Raw genomic sequence first — 20,935 nt, forward strand, 5'->3', positions numbered from 1 at the left:
ACTCTAGTAGGAAAGGTCTGAGAGTGTTCCCTCTGATTTCTGTGTCTTTGAAGTAGGCCTGAGATGAGTCAAAGTATATACTGCTCAGAAGAATGAGGAAAGGCATATATTATGCAGAAGGAAGTCCAATGTCTAGGTTCCTATCTGCAAAGAGGAGGAGTGAAGGAGCAAGCAACCAGCAACTCACTTCTCTCTTGTCCCTGACTTTGGCCAAGTTTTTTTACACAAATAGGAAGCAGCTGTCTCTCCACCTGATCTTAATGCTCATAATATTGTATATAGTGTTTTCCCTCAGTGTAAGTCTAATATTCAACATAGAAGTCCTGTGTGGAAACTTGCAGAATGGAACTGTCTTTCAGAGAAGATGAGTTTTCATTGACCTCAGGAGAAGTTGCAAATGCTCAGTTGTTTTGGAAATCAGGGTATTTTCATGGGATCCCATACAAATATAAACACCTAAAAGTTTCAGATTTTGTGGATTTTAGACATTACACTGGTTTGTGTACTAGTCAGGAGAAATACTGCTAGGCATGGACTAAAACCACACAAAATGCTGAGCATATCCTACCTTCTTCCCATGACAATCTGACAACTGCACAGTACATTTCAAGGCCCAGCATAAAGGTTTGCATAAAATGAATTATAAACACTTCAGGCATGCATGACACAATACACTATCAGTGGAAATGTTTGGGCACATCTGTTCTGAAGCTTTCCATGCTTCAGAATTTTTCCATGCAAAAATTAATTTTCCCAAGTATGGTAGCAACATAAAGAAAGTAAACAGGAGAAAAAAAAATGAAAGTAGGTAAAAATAAAAATCAGCACTTGATTTATTTGCTTTAGCAAATTATGGCACCTACCAGAGCTGATTGCCTCTTCTTAAATAGATTATATTAAACTGTAGCCAATCTATCATTCCTTAAAACCCCGCAAATGCTGGATTATTAGGAGTAAAACAAACTGGGTCTACCCAGGGCTTTAATTCCCTGTCTGGCCTGTTAGCAGGAAATTCTCATATTCATACACTGATGTACCAATGATTTTAAAACGTTGTCAAGCAAAACATTTAAAATTCATATGGAAGAATAAAAAATATATATATTAAAATAGAAAATATCTTTCCATGCTTTAGGTCTCTTGGTTAATTTATAAAATATGGTCAGGATACCAGCTTGGTCCCTGCTCCCCCTGGATATGTTCCTGACCCATAGTGGCTCTTGGCCTGATCCTGTCATGGTGCAGAGTGCTGGGGGAAAGATACAGCAGAAGGGAAAGAGGGCAGAGCAGCACAAGGTACACAGCACAGCCTTCCCTCTGTCAGCATGTCAAGCACAGCCTAAGAGGAAATGTTCTCTTTCAGAATATAAGAGCCAAATTTCTCTGTACAACAAGCAAATCTCTGTCATAAAAAGTCTCAGTTACAGTGCTATATGCACTTTGCTATATGCAAAACTGATCTAATTATTCTCAGATCTCTCATTTGTCCTCATTACAGCTGGTTTCCTGCAGCTCCTTAAGGAACACATTCATATTTCTGATTAATAAATGCTTTGACTCTCCTACTTAATCTATTACTTTGCCTTTCTAACCTGTCTAATCTCAGGCTTGTCTCTCTATCAGCATTATTTATATAGCATAAAATTAGCTGCAGTAGGTCACATTCCTTTTGGCAAAAGGAAATATATCTGTCTGGAAAATTGCAAGGTTGCAGCTGGAGCTTGGCTGGTGCAATATATTTACAAGCGTCAAAGTTCATGCCAACCCTTTAATGCAACGTCACTCTTTCTTGACAGCTGAGCTCCTGTCACACCTGGCTTATGCAGAATGTGAGCTCCAACACAAGAAAAAGTCAGTGGAAGTTCTTGTAATGGACAGTTCCTGTTTATACAGCAGCCACGGAATCAATATGCAGGAGAAAGTATTGCATTTTCTCAAGTCATGCACTTTTTATTTCATCTCAGCAAATCCCATATGGCTGAGGCATTTTTATAAGAATGTGAGCAATTTTGAGCTCTGTGGAAAATGCTGAGTGCTGTTGGATGAAGGCAGAGAAGGGCAGAAGAGGAAAAATACATTCCTTTGAATGCACTAATATAGAAGGCAATTAAGGAATATGACAATAATGAGCAATCATTCTGTCTTGTAATGTATGTTTTGCTTTAAAGAGCAGGTGACGACTCCCTGAGAACAATAATAAGTAACATAATGAAGTCCTGTCTACACAGGCATGTTACTTCAAATATTTCAGATGAGTTGGCTTGAGCATATTTGTAACAACTGTTTTAAAGTGGCTGGACTTTGTTTTTTTGCATGAATGAAACCCAGGCTCACTAGCCCTCAGTTTCTGTTTCATAAACTGTATCCAGTTTATGAGTGGATTCTGCCCATTTTTGAATAATTTTACCTCACTGTATAATGTGATAAGGTTTCTTTGCTGTCTGGCCCCTGAGTGCTCTCTTCTGTTACAAGATCATCTGGTTCAAGTATGTTAATGACTCCTGCTGAATGCTGATGGCTTCCATTGCAATTCCAGTATATGTGTGTTCCTCCAGATGCACACTTTTTTTTTTTTTTTGAGTACCACCTCTTTCCTTCCTTGATATTGGCTCATGGGTTATGTGTATCAGCACATCCAGCCCAAAGTTTATGGCACTGACTCAAATATTACTACTTGTGACTGTTGGTCAAACTGAATGCAAGAGAGGGACATTCCTGAGAAATGGACCAGTGTTGCCATAAAGCAAAATAATGCTGGCTTTTCTACAAGAACTGAAGGCATGTGAACAGGACCTCCAGGACTTCTAAAGGACCAGAGTAGGATAACCTGTGAAAGATTTATCCATGGGAAGTCAACTGCTGAACCCCTCTATTGTAACAGACCCAGGTGATTTAAAACAGCTGTCAAATGATGCCACTTCAAATATGGAGTTGTAGGGCTAATATTGTTTTCAAACCACTGAACTGAAATGCAAAGACTGAGGTTACGAAAAAGCTGTTTGAAATCCAGAAAGGTGAAAATGCTGCTGAGGGAAGTATTCATAACACGTCCTATATTATGTTACAGCTCTGCAACTCTAAGCCAGGTGGTATCCAGATGCCATCACTGGCAGGGGAAAATGGGCTGTATGAACCATGAGCCTGTTTCCATCTGTTTAGTGCCACCTTCTCTACTGTGGTCATTATGATGCTCCACAAACAAGAACCCAATCTCGTGTTCCCACCTTGTGGTGTTTGCTACACACCTGGACTCACTGCTGCTCTTCCTGCCATGCAAATAACTCTCATGGCCAGCATCCCATGAGTTAAAAGGAATACAGATTGCAGGGCAGGCATATTTATTGCAACATCAAATGCAGGAAAAAAAAGCAATAGGAAATATACTTTGGCTTATAATTTGTTCAGCATTCTTCAGCTTCCTTTCACATTTTATGAGATGAATTACCAAAATTAAACATTTCAAAATGCTGAGATTATAAAACACTTGTAATCAAACCTGCAGCAATGGAAAATTCTTGAATTCAGCCCAATTGCTTTACAGTCTGTTCCCTTCCAGTGTACATGATGCTGACCTGCATGTGTTACAGGAGATCTTAGGGCAAAGACTGTGCCCCATTTTTATGCACAGACCAAAGCAGTGCAGCCCTCTTGGTTTCTCATCTGTATGGTCACTTCTGCAATTGAATATACTTTAGTACCCTTCTATGCAATGCTGCACATCCTTCTGATTTATCCATTGCCTTTTGCTCTAAGACTTTTTCTTAGATCTTGGAAACATATTCAAGGTAACATTGCTACAGAGGTGTACATAAAACTGCAAACTCAAGTCCTGTTACTATTCAGTAACAGGAAACTATCTCTCTCATTATCCCAGCATCTTCTGCCCTCCTTCCCATTCCAAGACCAGCACAGGATTTCTACAGAAAAGAGATAGAGAGAGAGAAGCTTCTTATTTTTTACACACCATGGGGTTTGCTGAGAACAATCACTTCCTAGGCAAACCCAAACTGGAAAAACAGATGGGAATGACATTCCAAAATTCATTAAAAAAATGAAACCTATGATCACTGAGTTCAGTGCAGAAATAACAAATTATTGCAATTTATCTCTGACAACAAAGGCCCCATTATGATGAGGAGCTTTAGCCTAACAGGTTGCTTAATAAGTAAAAAACACTTTTAAAAGGAAAAGGAGGATAGGAAAGAGAAGTTCAAAGATTCTGTGAATAGATTTCAGCACAGGAGCCAGAATGCAAAAAAAGAGCTGGAAGGATGTTTATGACAACTTGTGTTAACTTTGACATAAGTGTCTAGATTCAGAAGAGTTTGGGACAAGGAAAAAACCACACAGGAAGATTTGCTGTAAATTGTGAAAAAAAAAAACCCAAACCAGTCCTCTGAAGACTGTCAGGATGTTAGGCCACTACTTCAAGTGCACTCTGAGGTTAACAAATAGTGGAAGCTTCCTGGAGGTCCCCACTACACCCTTTCCAGAAAGCAAGAGTGATTTCTGCTTTCATTTGCAAAGATAGGTGCACTTAGCAGATAAGGTGTGCTGTGCCAGAGTTATGCTGAACAAATAAGGTTGTAATGAAAAAAAATGGTGGAAGCATCCCACTGAGGTTCTCATTTTCCCCCAATAATTCAAAAACATAACAAAGATACATCTCTGTCATTATCTTTATAATATATTCATTTTTCATCACTCTATTCTCTCATTTAAGAAAGAGCAGGACAATTCACTCATCTTGTTTTCCTGAGCAGCATAGAGATCTACTTCTCTTCCAACAAGACATAGTGAACATCTGCCACTTGCAGAAAATATTGATCAGTGTTTGTAAGGCTCCTCCACCTGCCCTGAATTTCTCAACAAAGCCCTTTATTATTATTCTACAGTTAGTCAGAACAGTCATGCAGTTCCTTTCTCCAGTGCATTTGCCAAGTAAAAGGCATCATTAGTCAGAGAAGCAGAAAGATGTTTGGACCTCCAAGAGTGAGAAAAGGAGTGGACACATCAATAACATCCACTGCAGTCTGCAGAGCAATTCTTATTTCAGTAAATAAGGCTGAATTTCTAAAAAACCTGTTATTAACCATTGTATATCATTCTATAATAATATCTGTGAACTTTCTGTAGCGATCCATAAGGCTTTGCAGAAGCTTGAGAAGAATAATTTTTTTTTCTAGTTATGAAACCAAACTTTCAGCCTGAAATATAGGCAAATACATTCAGCCACTGCTGCCAGCAGAGCTTGGGGTCACGAACTTTATAAAAGTGGAAATTTTCTTCAACTTTCCTCAGTACCAACACAGTGAAATATATGTGTGATAAATATTTCTAGTACATACTGGTAGACCATTATCAATCCCAGTGAGCAGAAAGCCCACATGTAGAGGTGCTGTGTTATTGTTTCTTTGTTGCTGAATATTCAGACTGCAATCTGTACAGATATTTGCAACTTTACCATCTTAACGTCCTAGCATAATTACTCTCTATCCCAGCCAGGCATGGAATTACTTGATCTCCACCTCCTCCTTTCCTGCCAGTATCAGCACACCACCATCTTTCTTTCTCTAGTCCATTCTCTGCACCCTGCATCATTTCCTCCAAACAGGTTGGCAGCCATTTGAAATGGTGGTGGCTTAACACTGGAGGAATCCTGAAAATAGCTTGGCTTCACACCAAACTGCAGAATCCTAGCAGGTTCCTATGTTTGTTCCTCAAGACAGTGACTGTGGATCATTGCCCAGGAGAACAATTTCCCAGTGTATGGTGTGAATCAATGCACATTTTTACTCTAGCTGATACATACTGTTTATTTCCAAAAAAATCTATTCCAAAAGCTTTTCTTTATGAACACGGAAATGATTTCTTAGAAACAGTAGTTGTCAGACTCATTCAAAACAAATGAAACCCAAACGTTTCCAAAAGTAAATAAGGTGTCAAAATGTGGTTAAGTAACTTTATGAAAGCAATTACAATTACTTAAAAGTAATAAAATAATTAACTTAAGGACACCTTAAAACTTTTAAATGGCCACATGATGGCCTAGTGAATTATTCTTACCAGATTAAAGAAGAGGTGGAAGCAGGCCTGTGGATAGCTTTTGGTAACATCAGCCAGAGCAGTCTTCAGCCATGCAGATTTTTTTCCTACATTATTATGGGATGCTGCTGCTATCTGTTCATGCAGGTCTCAGCAATATGATTTGAACAGACTTTTACTAAGGGAAAGACTCCTTAATTCTGAATTAAAAGAAAGCACAGATTTCACTTAATATTAACAGCCTCAATTCTGATTCAAAATTGCAGCTTTTAGTTATATTATTTTTAACCTGTCTTTCCAAGTCAGAGGACTTGCTTTTGATCAACAGGAAATGTTGCTGGGTATTAGGTGTGTCAACAATCACATTACTTATATAAGTTACTTACATAATGGATACTTCTGGAACCTAATGGTTTATATATCAGTGGACAGGAAAATATGAAAATAATACAGTTTTTGAGAAATACATTGTTATATACATACATTCATCTTAATTTGATTAATATACACTAAGTAGTTACTTTTACATTGGTATATAAGTATATGCATTAAGATATATGCAGAGAAACAGGACTTCTCACATATATAGGTGTTTACAGTCCATTTTATGTTTTGTTCTCTGAATAACGTTGCATTTGAGTTCACATGTCGGGACTAATGCCGAGAACAGCATATCTTTTTATGCAGACCTGGGTCTTGCTGACAGCAAGTAGTAAAGTTTATTTGTAGGGCTTTTCTGTGGGGAACACACATCTATCAGTCTAAAATGTAATATGCACAAGGTAACATTAACTTGTTTTAGGAAGGAGATAAGCTATGTCAACACAAGCTCCACTGTTAGTTGAACAAGCATATTGTACTTCAAACTAAGAAACAAAAGTAAAGGAGAAAAAAATCCATACCATTAAATGTAATGGTTGTGCCAATGCATTTGGCGATGAACACCTCTTTGTCCTAACAACTGCTGAAATAAGTAAAATTCTCTGGGGAATACTGTCATGGCAAAAATAGCAATAGTTTGTGCACTGATAATTAAACACCTAGGATGAGGCTGGCTGCCCGGAGAGCTGAGGATGCCAGGCCAGGAGAGCCACAAGAGAGCTATAAAAGCACTCTCTGTCAGCTGAGGTGATGAGATCTTTCGCGCAGCATTGGGGATCACAGAAAAAACAGAGCGATATGGATGCAGTTAGGACAGCTCCACGGCACAGGGTGTCAGTGGTAGAGAGAGGGGACAGAAGCAATACAGTTCCTCCGAGTTCAAGCGAGAGCGGGCTGCCGGCGGGCGCGGGGCCAGGCGCCGTGAGGCGGAGCGGCCGCGGCCAGCCCCGGGCGAGCCGCTGACAGCCGCGCCTGCCGGAGCACGGCACAGCCAAGGTTCAGGGCACCGCTTCGACCCGGCAGGGGGAAAAACCCCCAAAGCAACACCAATGACAGGGAAAGAAAGATTTTTTAAAGAAATCAACCCGCTACTTGAAAGCCGCGCGGTTCAGTGACCAATAACAGGTGGCTGAAGTTGCAGGGAGTTTACGGACGGGGACTTCCCGGAGCGGAGCGGTGGGACGGCCCGGTCCGGCGGACAGCTCCGGATCCCCGGCCTGGCGGTAGAGGACCGGGCTCCGGCTACGGCCGCCACCACCACCTCCGCCTCCTCCCGCCCCGCCCGGGCTGCCGCTGCCGCTGCCGCTGCCGCCGCCTACAAGTCCCGTCATGCCCCGCGCCGTCGCGGCCGCTGCCGTCGCGCCCCGTCCCCCCTCCCGCGCCGCTCCCCGCCCACTGCCGGCAGCGCACGCGCAGCGGGGGCGGCGTCCGGGGCAAGTCTCCCCAATGTAAGATGGTGGCCGGGCTGGCAGCGGAGCGCCCCGAGCTCGGAGATCGCCCGTCCCTCGCGTAAAGGTCGTCGGAGCAGCCGCCCGAGCGCCCGACCGGCTGCCGCCGCACGTCCCGCTCCAGAAGCGCCGCTGCGGGTTTCTCACCTCCGTTTCTCTCCTTCCTCGCCGCCTCTCTCCTTCCCTCCCCACCCTTCTCCTCCTTTTCCCCTCGCCTCCTTTCCCGCACGCTCACTCACCCACCCGCCCGGCCGCCCCCGCCGCGCTGGGCAGCCCGAGAGGGAGAGCCGCGCACACGCACCGCGGGCCGGGCAGGCAGGAGGAAGGCGGGTGAGTGCGAGCTGAAGGCCGGGCCGGGGAGGGAAGGAGGAGGGAAGGAGAGGCGAGGAGGAGGCGGGGGGGAGCCGGGCCGCTCTGACTACGAGAGCGCCGAGGCTTCGCTGGGACGGCGCAGGCCGCAGCCCACCCGCCGGTGCAGCCCCGGCGACGGCAGGACGCGCCGGGCCGCTGCCGGGCGCCGAGGGCACCGGGCCGTGAGAGGAGGGCGCGGGGGCGAGCGGGCGGCTCCTCCTCCCCGGGGGCACCGGGGAACGGGCTCCCTGCGTGTCGCTGCCCGGAGGAGGCTGTATTTATTTCCCCCTCGCCCCCCGCTCCGGCGCGGGGAAGCCCTTGGGCCGGGCCGGGCCACCGGCCGGGGTGGCGGAGGGACGGTGGCCCCGGAACCGCTCGCATTTGCTGGGGCAGGCCGGTGCGGCCAGGCGCGGGCATCGCAGCGTGATTCACTTAGAATTTGCGTGGAAATTTCCTCTCTCCCCTTCTTCCTCTTCCCTGGAGCCAGGCTCCATTTCTTCTTGTGATATGCACTTTTTTCCTGAGAGAGACAAACAGATGGTGAATGGCAGCCTCTTAATTTTGGTGTTATTTTGGACAGTCCGTACAACCTCCTGAGATTTGTCTGTCAGTAAGATAACCGGTATGTAACTTTCTATCTCCTGCTTGCAAAATCCTAGAAGCTCTTCCCATTTTGTGTATTAGCAGAAGCAAATGATAAGGCTGTGTATGGGTGCTCATCCTGCTTCTAGCGACAGTCCCACAGCTCTACCTGCCAGTTTAAAAGTGAGCAGCCGGTACCTTTGTATGTGCAGTAAAGGGGAGGGAAAATACACTAGATAATTATCTTAAAATGCTTTGTTACTATACCAGAAAGGATTTAATTGTCCATGGCTTGTATGCTTCTGTCAGTGTGGTAATACTAAGTATGCTGTTCATAGGAGAAGCAATTCTCTCCAGAGTGTATGTTAATGTGAGTAAAATATATCAGCTGGTTAAAGCTGTGGAAATTCTAGACCTGCAGATGTTGGCTTACTCCTGTCCAAAACTTTTAGGAGTTAATGTTGGCCAGTCACATGTTTACTGAGCCTGTACAGGTTTCTGACTTGGTGTGTTTTAACTGCCTGTGTTTTGTTTTAGTTTTGAAATGTCTTGACTTGAACATCCCTGTACTTTGACTTCATCTTCATGTAAACATGGTGTCTTGCACTAGCAGAAAAGCACACATACTGAAAGATGAATATGTAGAAGAATGCAACTTCTTCTAGCCCCTTTCACTGCTTAAAAAGGAAAGGGGAAAAAATAAAATACAGGCTTATGAAGAGAAGGGAATAAAACAGCTGTTTGACTCAAGAGGGTGAATTAATTTCATATGGCCTACAAATAGCCAAATGTACTGCTAGTTTCTTAGCACCTCTGTAATAATGTGGTGATCTAACTTGTGGTCTAGGATTCAGCTGTGCTGCACCTTAGGCTTTTGGAATTCTGTGATAGAGTTTCCATTTCATAAACAAGATGAACACATGCTTAGAAATGCTTGGCAGTTGAACTTGGCTGAATTGCAAACAAAGTTCATTTTAGGGGAAAAGACTGTTTTGGAAAGGGAGAATACAGCGATAAAATTATGTATTATTTTAACTTTTATGTTTCTCCAGGTGCCTCTTCGTTAGCTTCTAAAATTATAAGTATTGGAGGATTCTAACAGTTTTTCTCTTTACAGAGAAAAGGTGGTGAGCATCTGTCAGGAATAGTGCTCGACTAGTTTCTTGGTACCTCAGAAAGTTTAAGACCATCCTTAGAGTGCCAACTAAATAAAAAACTTGGGTTAAAAAGGCAGGTGAGAGAGTATACAGAAGTATGTGGCTTTTTATTTAATAAAAAATAATCTTTATGTAAAAATACATGTTTTCTTTCATGGCTATTGTTCATAAAGTTAGGGTATTCTTTGTGAGTTCAGTGTTTTTGGAATAGCTCTGACCAAGATCATAAGTGTGGGCCCTGAAGGCTTAGCTCTGGCAACTATTGCTAAAAATCTCACCTGCGTCTTTGAAATAAATGAGATTATTAAAAATAGACCAATCTGTAAGCTCAGGTAACTGTGAAGTGGCTGATCACAGATTGCATCTTGGGTCTTGGTTGCTCTGGTAAGATGAGGCTGATCTATAGGCCTTAACACATGCTGAAAGGAAATTACTTGCTCAGCAAGACTGCTAGGGTCAAGGGTTCTTAAACTTTCACACGGTGAATAGTGCCTTAGGTTGTACAAACCACCTCTTGTTCCACTTGCAGTTATTCTGTATTACTGAGATAACCTGAGTAAATGCATATGTAAAAGACTGCATAACTTACCTTGCTTCAATGTCCTGAGTGCTTTCTCTCTTTAAAGATGTTCATGCTTTCTTTTTTTTTTTTTCAGTGTGTATCTTTCTACCTGCTTAGTCCCCTTTTTATTGGATGGTAATAGTGTGAGGAGATAGAACTTCATGAATAAATAGAGTCCCCATCCCTCTGGGCTGCCCTCTTCTGTTTCTTGGAGAATAGTCTATGAATTTATTCCTTTCAGAAGGTTTGTTAACATTTTAACAACTGTAAATACTTTCCAGACTTGGAAAATTAAGTATAGCAGCAAATGGTTTGGCAGGGCTTGAGCTGCTGCTCAGACCTTCTGGTTCTTCCTGTAAGTAAATTGGGAGGGCAGTACAAGTGTCTAGCAGGAAATATGAATATAAGTAAAAGCATGTATGTGTTTTTGCATTAGACTGTTTGGATCAGTTAGGTGCATGTTTTTACCAGACTGGGGTTTTTTTTCTGTCACACCAAAAATTTTGATGTGCTTGGTTTTGTCAAATGGCATTTTTCTTGTATGAGTTTGAAAAAGGAATCTTCATCGTCTCCTTATTGCAAAATTGTTTTCAAGATTATACAGATTTAGTGAGTATTCAGGACACATGGTTTTGGCTTCTGGTTAGCTGTTATTCGACTGGCTGCATCACCTCAAAGGGAAGAATTAGTGTTTAAACTAGTGCTTTCCACATAGTAGTAAAATCAAGTCAGTTTTGTGGTGATATATTTTATTTTCTTTCCTTCCACATGGCTGTTCTGGGAACTTGACAACTTCAAGGTATTTCTAGTATGAGTCTATCATCATTTAGATGGAACTTGCAAGTGTTTTCTAACCACAGATGTGCAAAATAAGGTATTCATAAATGTCATGCATGTGCTTTAACAACTTGAGGAAGCCTGCATCCAGAGCTATCCAGACAAATACAGGCCAAGGAAATGACACTTCTCATCCTTTTCTGTGTATCCTGAAAGCTGTGTTTTTATTCTGGAGCAGAATATGTTAGTGTTGATTTCATAATAGTTAATCAGTTGTTAATGGATTTTTATTCAAGTATTTCATCTGTTGCTGGCTTTCAGATTGGGGAAAAATAGGCTGGAATCAGCATAAGAGAGATTTTTTAATCCTTTAGTCACTGAGTTAAAAATAAAGGTGGATGTAGAGATCAAGCAAACGTGCTACTGAACTTGGTGGAAAGGGAGCTTGGATCTTTGCTAAGGCTTGTTCTCTGATCAGTGCTGATTTTGATCCAGTTCTGTTCTCTTGCAAAGGAAGAACGGAAAACTTCATCTGTCTGTGGGTAGCTTTCTAACATACTGTGATCCCAGCATCTGTTTCTTCTATCTCACTGTTGTCTTGAGAGCAATAGATGCCTAATATGAAGTGGGTTTCAATTGACTACAAAATTGGACGTAAAGTAATTGTGCTTCTGCATATCTTGGTTGAGAGATGGAGGGTCCCTTGTTGTGGTGCAGGTTCTTGTACTGTCTGAGCCCCTTCTGGGCTTGGAGTATTTTACTTTTCTCAGCTTAGGAGCCTTTCATTGCTGGAAGGTGATATTGCAGTATTCTGCATTTGATTGCAGTTATCAATTATTAGCACTAGAAATTAGGGGTGGTGTTTTTGTGTTGTTGGGGTTTGATTTCTTTTTTTCTTTTTTTCAAAACAAATGAAGTGAAAGAAACTGCAACAATGGCAGCATACTTCTGACTTCACTTCTAATGAGTTCTTCAAATTCGAAGCAGAATCACATGAGCTTTGTAGGGATGGCCAAAAATGTGATAGCCATGTGTACTGTGATTTTCAAGTAGTGCTTCATCCCAGGTTTTACTCTGGGCCATTTTTAGGCCTTTTTTGTGGTTGAGTGCTTATGTTTCAGACTGCTGAGGCCTAATCTTTCCCTTGCTTAACAGAAGGAGCATTTATTTTTTCCTGGTGTGGATGTTCTTAAATGTTTTCTTCCAGATGAGATCTGATACGCAAAAGTAGTAACTAAAAGGGTAGCAAACTCTACTCCTTGTAGAATAAAATACACTGCATAGGTAGACTTGCTAACAATTTTTCAGGTTAATTGTTTCAGGAACACTGAATTCAACAGATGAGAATTATTTGAAAGCAGGCTTCATGTTACATTTTGTTTAAAGTCCCTTTCACCAGTATGGATTTAATGTGGATCCTACTTGAATAGTGTATATTAATTTTAAATTGCAAGATACATGAACTAAGACACCTTGAGTGTGAAATACTGTACTTGCAGGTGGAGTAGTTTTATAATTTCTAAACCGGTTTCTTATTGCATGTTACAGTAAGTTGCCATCTTAAAAAAAAAAAAAAACACCAAAAAAAAAAACCAACAAAAAAACCCCCAGAATTTGAGTGCAGGACTGGGAGGAAGTAATTATATTTGTATGTGCTTTGGAACTGCCTACCTGAGGAGTTTGTGATAGAAGTTTTGATGAAGGTCATGTCCCAGATAGGTAAGCATGTGGTGCCTGTTCGGAGTTTTTCTACTATAGCCTAGAATTATAGAAAAACAGGATAATGAATAAGTCTGTAGCAATAATCACTAGATGTGGGGAGAAACTATTCAGCTACTTTTTTGGCTTTCTCTGTCTTCTCTCCAGATATAATGAATGAAGATAGGTATGTGTAGCTATAGCTGTGCCTGTCAGTTCAAGACCTAAAGCTTCTCTGTGATCTGTAGATATTACCTTGGGCTGTTGGACGTTCAAAAATAGAAACTATTCCCTGTCTTTGAATAGCTTCTGCTTCATGACATGTGACTTTTTTTTTAATTGAATGAAATTTAGAATTAGTCTTCAGTATCTCATTCATAAAATGTGTCTGTCCCCTGAGAGCTCTTAAACTAGCATAAAATAAAAGGCCAAAACTTGCTAGGTCAAAATTAGTGTTTATAGGTCAGCATGCCCAGTAGTTAATTTGAATGCATTTCCTTCAATCAGTGTGAACTGTAGGGGCTCCTAAACTCCTGAAGTTATGTTAAACACACTGGTGTGAATTGAGAGAGGCCCAGTAGCATTAATCTAATTTGTCTAGTGACTTAATCTTACTGCCATTTATCATGTAACTGCTGCTCCTCTGAACAAGCCTTCTTGCATGTGTTTCTGTTGATCATTTAGCATGCTGAATCCTTTTTCCTAAGAAGGTAATCTTTCCTTTTATGAAACTTCATCCTAGGTTAAGGGTCGAGTAATTTATAACTGAGAAACCACGTTAGAGAAGTTAGAGCTTCCTCCTGTCTTTGAAAGCTCTTTTGCTAATCCTTTCATTTAGTAAAGCATCTATTTAACATATTAATGTGGTTTCACAGTTAGTGGCAAACTGGTTCTAGAAAATAGATGGTAAGTCTAAAACCAGGAGATGATCGCTGGTTTTCCTTTACATAACTGTTAGTGTACGTTGACAATATGGAATAACAGCTGGGAAGTTTAAGGAAATAGCAGCTTTTATATCAGGCTGTCTTCTGCACATGGGTGGTATTATCTGACTGGATTACAGTTTGATTTGAGTCTTGAATAGTAGTTATAATTGTAAGCATGCTTCAAGGTATGTCCATTCTCATGCTTTCACCAGTATAATGGCTTCTTCCTTTCACTGAGCCCTTTTAGAGACATTAATTTCTTACATTTTTGTACTCACGATCTCATTCTGATTTAACTCGAGGCTTGTGATTCTCTTGGGGTGGGGTAGGGGCATACCTTGCATGAGAACTATTCCTCTGGTTACTATGGTATACATACATAGCACAGTGAAACTTGGTGAGAGCCAGCTGTGTTGTGTGACATGTGAGTCTGACAGTCAGAAGAAAACACCATACCTGGGGCAGAAACTGCTTAGCCTTGGTTCTGTAGTATCTTTTTCTATTAGCTCTTGACTTCAGTGTCCAGAAAGAGAACACTATACAGCTGTCTTTATAAGGAAGCCTACAGTGGCACATGGCTTTCATTCTTTGTGTGTCGTTGTATAGAGTATAAGTAAAGTGAAGAGTCAGGAAACAGTCAGTTTTGGAGTAATGGTTATTCTGTCTCTACTTGTAATTAATACCACTTACCATGAGGGTATTTTTTTAAAATTCTTTGCACGTATGCATTAAACTATTGACCAGAGGTGCAGCAAAGTTTGTTTTCAAACTTAGGTAATTTGGTGTAATGAGGTGAGAGGAAGGGTCAGGTTCCTTTTGGCATTTGCAGTGGTGTAGTCCTCTGCTCTTAACAAATGAGCTACTTAGTACCTACTGCTGTTTGTGCTGTATTCAGTGTGTGCCACCTCTGAAAGCCTGGTGCAGGCAACTTCTACAGAGGTGCAGTGCAGCATCTATTGATTGTACTGTTTTTTCCTGAGACTTGTGATGGACTTAGAAAATGCTGTAGCATATGGAAGTATAAGGAAGGAGATGGACTCAGAGCCACTCTGGTTTTTTTGGGTTTTTGTTTTACTTTTGTTTTTACTAAATAGAAAATCAGATATCAAAGAGCATCTTCTCAAAGTTGACATCAACATAAATGTTTCTGAGGCATCCTTAATGTCTTCATGTTTCCTCTGGTTTTAAAGGAACTTAAATCTGTTAACCAGTTCTTTGTTCTCTTAAGGCAGTTGTTTGATTTTCTTATGGGTTTTGGTTAGTTTGTGTCTCATATGGGCTTAGGCTTCTCCAAAGGAATTACATTCAGCTGCTCTTGATCGGTAAAACCTCAGACCTGTCTCTTAGTGTTAAAAAATCACAGCGTTTAAAGGATATGTTGGGCAAGTGAATTTGCAGTCAACTTGAACTTCTGTGCTTTTTATAACTTATATTTGTCACAGTCTGGCATGTTGTTTGGGATTTCATTCAGCACTTCATATCCACCAAATGACTCCTTAAGTTCACCTGCCTGAGTTAATGCAGCACCAGGTAGTGGAGGTAGCAGTAGAAGGAATTTATATAAATCCAATACTACACATCCTGCCTAAACTTGTGGAGGCTGATGCTGTTATTTCTCATTGTTCTCCCTTTTTTTTTCCCCTAAGAAATTGCTTTATATGTGTCTGTGTCTAAAATTTGTTTACCAGAGCATATAGATTATGTTCGAGCAGTTCTCTATGTTCTGTTCCTCACTGGGATAAAGGTGCATATCTCAATGCATGTCTTGATCTTTTTCAGCTTTGTCTTTTAGTAGCAAATATGTATTTCCCTGAAAAGCAGAAGTGGGCAATTGTAGCTTGAGTAGCAGGTGTGTGGGGATGGGTATTTATGATGTTAATGTACAGAGCAACTACCTTTCTGGATTTGTCTAGCAGGTATGTAGAGATGTGTGATAAGAAGATTCTTAGACTCTGGGAAGTTTTTCTGTGCTTCTCATTAAATTAAGTGTTTGCTTTTTGAAGTCAATCTATTTTTTAAAATTACAGAATGGAAAGTAAAGTAAAATTCTAAGTATTCTCTGTAGAAGCCAGACCACCTCCAAAGTGGAATTGAGTGTGACTGTAACATAGTAGATGTTTTTAGTATTTTCTGTTGACTCTGATGTCAGTACATGTTAATGAAACAGCATCCTGCTCTTGTCTGAAGAAGATGTCTTAAGCATAATATTCTTATTTTCCATACTGAACTCCAAGGTGATCTCTTTCTTCAGCTAATAGAACTGATAGCTCATTGGATTTATTTGCTCTTGCCTTTTAATTAGATCTACATTTAGGTTATGCAACTGTTTTATAAATTACTAAAAGAAACTTTATTGCCTTGAATTATGTGCTAGAGAATTTCAGATTTTAGAGAAGCTTCATCATTTGTCATTTTCAGCATGAAACAAGAAATAAGCCACAGACCTCATTTCCACCTACTTTCAGATAGTGCCACAAATTTGGGCACAGGACATGTGCTATATTTGGCATTAACTTTACCTCCCAGATACGCATCAAGAAAAAGCTGAAATGGTTCACTCATTTATTTTTTTTCCATTGGGCTTTGCAATTACTAGCTACAGGGACTAATGCTTTATTTACTTTTTCACTCTTGAAAAATTTTAAGTGTATGTACCTTGGTGTAACTGTAGTCTCTTTAAAGTGGAAGTGGGTTTGTATGTATTAAAGGTCTGTTGTATCTTTACAGTTCCACTGTGCCTTGTGTATTTACATATTAAGATTGTTATATTGTGTAACAGCAATGCTCAGAGTAGGGAATTGTTATAATAAAACTTACATTTTTGGGGCTAATATTGCAAATGTAGGCAATGTTTCTCTTTCAAACATGTTCTCTAACCTCATTATCATCAATAGATTTATTCCATTGGGTAAAGTTTACTGCTCAAATGTTTGTAGGATCACAGCCTTAATTTGTGGCATTTTTGGTTTTCTGCCTCAAGCACCGCCTAAATGCAATTAAGTTTTAATGCTTTTCTGTGTTGACTTAGGTTTAAAGTGGAAAGTATAGACAAGTTCATAGAATTACAGAATGGTTTGGTTTGGAAAGGACCTTAAACCTCATCTTACTCCAACACCCCTGCTATGGGCATGGACACCTTGCACTCGCTCAGGTTGCTTAAAGCTCTATCCAGCCTGGCCTTGAACACTTCCAGGGATTGGACATCCACAGCATCTCTCAACAGCCTGTTCCAGTGCCTCACCACCCTCTCATAGTGAATTTCTTCTTAATATCTAATTTAAATCTACCCTCTTTCAGTTTAAAACTTTTACCCCTAGTCATATCAGTTCACTTCCTGATAGATTCCCTCTCCATGCTTCTTGTAGGCCCCTCATGGGATACTGGAAGGCTGTTATCCAGATCTCCCTGGAGACTTCCCTTCTGCAGGTTGAACAACCCAACAGGATAGGAAAGATACTGCAGCCCTTTGCTCATCTGTGGCCCTTCTCTGCACCTGCTGAAAGTTTCCTCTCTTTTTTTGTGCTGGGGGCCCCAGTTAGTTATTTAACTAATAATGTTCTGTCTTCCAGTTGTCCAGTGTTCATTCTCCTGGGGCTTAAACTGATTTGTCTCTCCTGACTGTAGTGAGGGGAGAACACTGCCACATTTTGCAAAAGTCAGGTTTGCTTTTTTCCACTTGTGACTAAAGATACTGAGTGTGAATGACTGAGAGTAAATCTGGGGGCGGTGGCTGCTGTCTCACAAGTTTTAGGATGTGGTTGAAGAGGCTGACCAAATCCTCCTTGTTCCCTGTATTTCTTGGTAGTTTCTCAAGGATTCTGAAGAATGGTTTTAAGCTTGTGCAAGTGTTTATTTTATTTGTATGGATTTTTTTTAATAGGCTGGATGAGGAGTACAGACCTTTTTCTAACATGTTTGCTCCCTTTAATAGGCTTAAAGCTATGAATGAAATACAGAATGTGGGTTTTCCAGAGAGATATGGAGAAGATTCCTTTTTTTCTGTTAACGAAGCATCATTGCTTCTTCCAGTATCTGTAGCTCCCCAGCCTTTTCTTTTGAGAAGTGCTGGAGCACATCTTACTTACTGACAGGAGGTATGAAATAAAGCTTTGTATACATTTCTTCTTCACTCCTTCCCCTGTCTCTGGGCTTTCTTGACTGACTAGTCATGATGTGAATTTTCCAGTGGTTAAGAATTCCTGATATTATTTGCTTTGTCAAAGAGTGTGGGACTTTTTCTGAAGAGCTGTTACTGTCCTGAGATATCTCATTGTTAGTCTGATAAGTAACTTTGGAGGATTGGGAAGACTGATACAGGAACTTCTGTGTGTAATTGTTGGTAGGGTACTCTACCTTACCAGGAATTTGCTGCAAGTGCTGGAGTACGTGTGGTGTCCTTGGTAATGTTTTTACTTTTTTTGGTGCATGTGTTTGTCTAAACCAACAATGGTTTAGACAGCAGCCCTAATAATGTACTCTTATTCTTGTCACTGATATATTTCTTATCTTTGAGGCTTGGTTGTTGGTCTGTTCTTTCCCCTTCAGTTTAGGGCATCTTTTTTTCTTCCTGTGTGTATGTAAATATAAGCTTGTAAAACTACAACTCTTAATTCAACTGTATGATGTTTTTCTAGAAGTTTATCTATAACTTTTAATTCTAATTTAGAAAGTGAGCTGCAGACTGGACAGGAGATGTTCTCTTTAGAGTTGATGTATATTGTAGAGAGGGGCTATAGTGAGCCCAGGAAGGCAGTAGGTATAACTCATTTTAGCTTGTGCTAGGGCAGATTTTAGTATGAGGTCTTAGTTCCTGCAGTTGTATCTGGGGAAGTGCAGGGATAAAGATAACAGCGGCTTTAAATCTAGCAGATGTGTATAAGAAGTAACAGTTTGCTAAAATTCTGTGTGCTGTTAGGGAAATGCATCCTCAGGCTGCAGAAAAGACTTTGGGAACCAGGAGGAACTAATGGTTGGAGTACCTATGGGCATGCCGTTGAGAATACTGAGCCAAGCTTGCTAGAGCACTGTGTGGAAGGCAGGCATGCATTAAAATAACTTCATTTAAGATTAACATGTTTCTCTGTGGAGTGGGACAATTATTGTGACAGGTGAAAGAGGTTTTGCAGTGTTCAGCTTTGAATGTTTTGATGCCCAGCTTGATAAAACAGTGTAATACAGACTTGTTTTGCTGATTTTGATTTGAGAAGGAGGTTGAATGGAGAACCCTAGAGATCCTTTCCAACTGGAATTATTCTGTGAATCTGTAGCAAAAACTGTAACCATCCTCAACTTCATGAGTATAGAATTGTTCATGTTAGAGCTTGAAACTAAAAATCAGTGATAAGCCTGTAAACTCACGTGAGGCTTAACAAGACCAAGTGCAAGGTGCCTGCACCTGGGTTGGGGCAACCCCAGCTATGAAGGCAGTCTGGGGGATGAACAGATGGAGAGCAGCCCTGCTGAGAAGGACTTGGGAGTACTGACCCTCATGCTGGGACATGACCCAGCAATGGCACTCACAGCCCAGAAGGCATCATGTAGTGACAATCAAACTGAGTAGGTTTAGCTTAGATATTAGAAAAAAGTCATTACTGTGAGGCATTGGCACAGGTTGCTCAGGGAAGCTGTGGGTGCCCCATGCCTGGAGGTACTCAAGGACAGGAGGGATAGAGCTCTGAGGAACCTGGTCTCTTGTGAAAAGTGTTGCTGCTCATGACAGGGATGTCAGAAGTGGATGATTTTTAAGGCTCCTTCCAATCCAGACCATTCTGTGATTCTATGTTAATAGGCTTAAAGCAGATGTGGCTTCAGTGGAAGTGCAGGAAGGTTTATTTAAACTTAAAGATACTCCTTGATGTAAATACTGAAGCTTGTGGATGTGATACAGAATCTCTGCATCTCTTGCACTGACAGAAGATATTCATCTTCCTAAAGTTCAAGGTGGTTGCTTAAAAACTCAGTGATGAAACACTCAAAAGGGAGTGGGAGAATACCGGGCTTGCCAGTGATGAGCAATGGGATGGTGTGCCAAAACTTGAGGAAATGGGTGCTGATGGGATCCCTCAATGCTACAAAGTACCGCACCTGAAATGTTTTTCCACCAGTAGAGGCAGCATGAGGAACAAGCAAGACTGGCTCCAAGCTTTGACCCAGTCCTAGAAATTTGATACTGGCATAAGTGAAACCTGGTGAGATGAGTGTTGTGATTCGCGTGCCCTGTCAGATGGCTGCAGGCCCTTTAGGAGGGATAGGCAGGGCAGGAGAGGTGTGGGGAGGATGAATGGAGTAGCGGGGATGAGTGTAATATTTTTTTTAATGGCAGGGATGGAATCTGTGGAGTGCACAGTTGTCAGTGGCACATTCAAGAAGCATTTGTACAATGTTCTCAGGCACATGGTGTGACTGTTACTCTTGGCCAGGAGTTGGACTCAGTGATCCTGATGGGGTCCCTTCCAACTCAGCGTATTCTATGATTCTATCAACTCTTGCATACACTGTCCATGGTACTGCAGTTGCAGACATTTCCCTTGCACAGCTGTAGTCAGCCTGAGAGTGTGTTGGAATAAAAGTGAATTAGTATTCAAGTTGGGCTGGATTGTATGTGTGTGGGGTGGTTGTGGGTGTTTTTATTCCAGTCTCTCTTGTGAGATTTTTGTTGTTTGCCCTTCAGGTTAGGTACTTCTATCCAAACCCCAGGAAAAGCAACAAGGCTGTATTTGGTTAAGTGTTTGTTTCTGTAGTTCTGTCTATGTAGAAAGCAGGAGAAACATACTTTACTTCTGTTGGCTAAAAAGCACAATTTTGATAATCCAAAGTAATTTCTCCAATTTGTAACTGAAAATAGACTAAATTTTGCTGTAAAATAAATCATAGTACAAGACCTTTAGGCAGCTTCAGTATGATGATCAGGACTATGAATAGAGCCCCTAATGAAAGATAAAATTAGGTGTTGAACATTGTAATGGTGTTTGCTATCTTCTGTAGAGTCTTTTGGGAGAAAGAAGGAAA

At 41.1% G+C, this 20,935-nt stretch overlaps 1 protein-coding gene across 2 annotated transcripts in view; it reads left to right on the top strand.

Annotated features, from left to right (window-relative positions):
* The first annotated feature begins 7,840 nt into the window (after nt 1–7,840).
* CNOT4 (CCR4-NOT transcription complex subunit 4) overlaps nt 7,841–20,935 on the top strand; it is a 76,610-nt gene continuing 63,515 nt past the window's right edge. The window contains exon 1 of one of the 2 annotated variants that reach the window (XM_064419876.1): nt 7,841–8,204. The gene's annotated coding sequence lies outside the window, so the exon portion shown is untranslated. Of the gene's footprint in view, nt 8,205–8,824; nt 8,848–20,935 lie in introns of those variants that run through there. The other variant, XM_064419877.1, reaches the window with a different exon arrangement.

Source organism: Passer domesticus, chromosome 5 (genome assembly GCF_036417665.1).
Source record: "Passer domesticus isolate bPasDom1 chromosome 5, bPasDom1.hap1, whole genome shotgun sequence".
Classification (NCBI taxonomy): Eukaryota; Metazoa; Chordata; class Aves; order Passeriformes; family Passeridae; genus Passer; species Passer domesticus.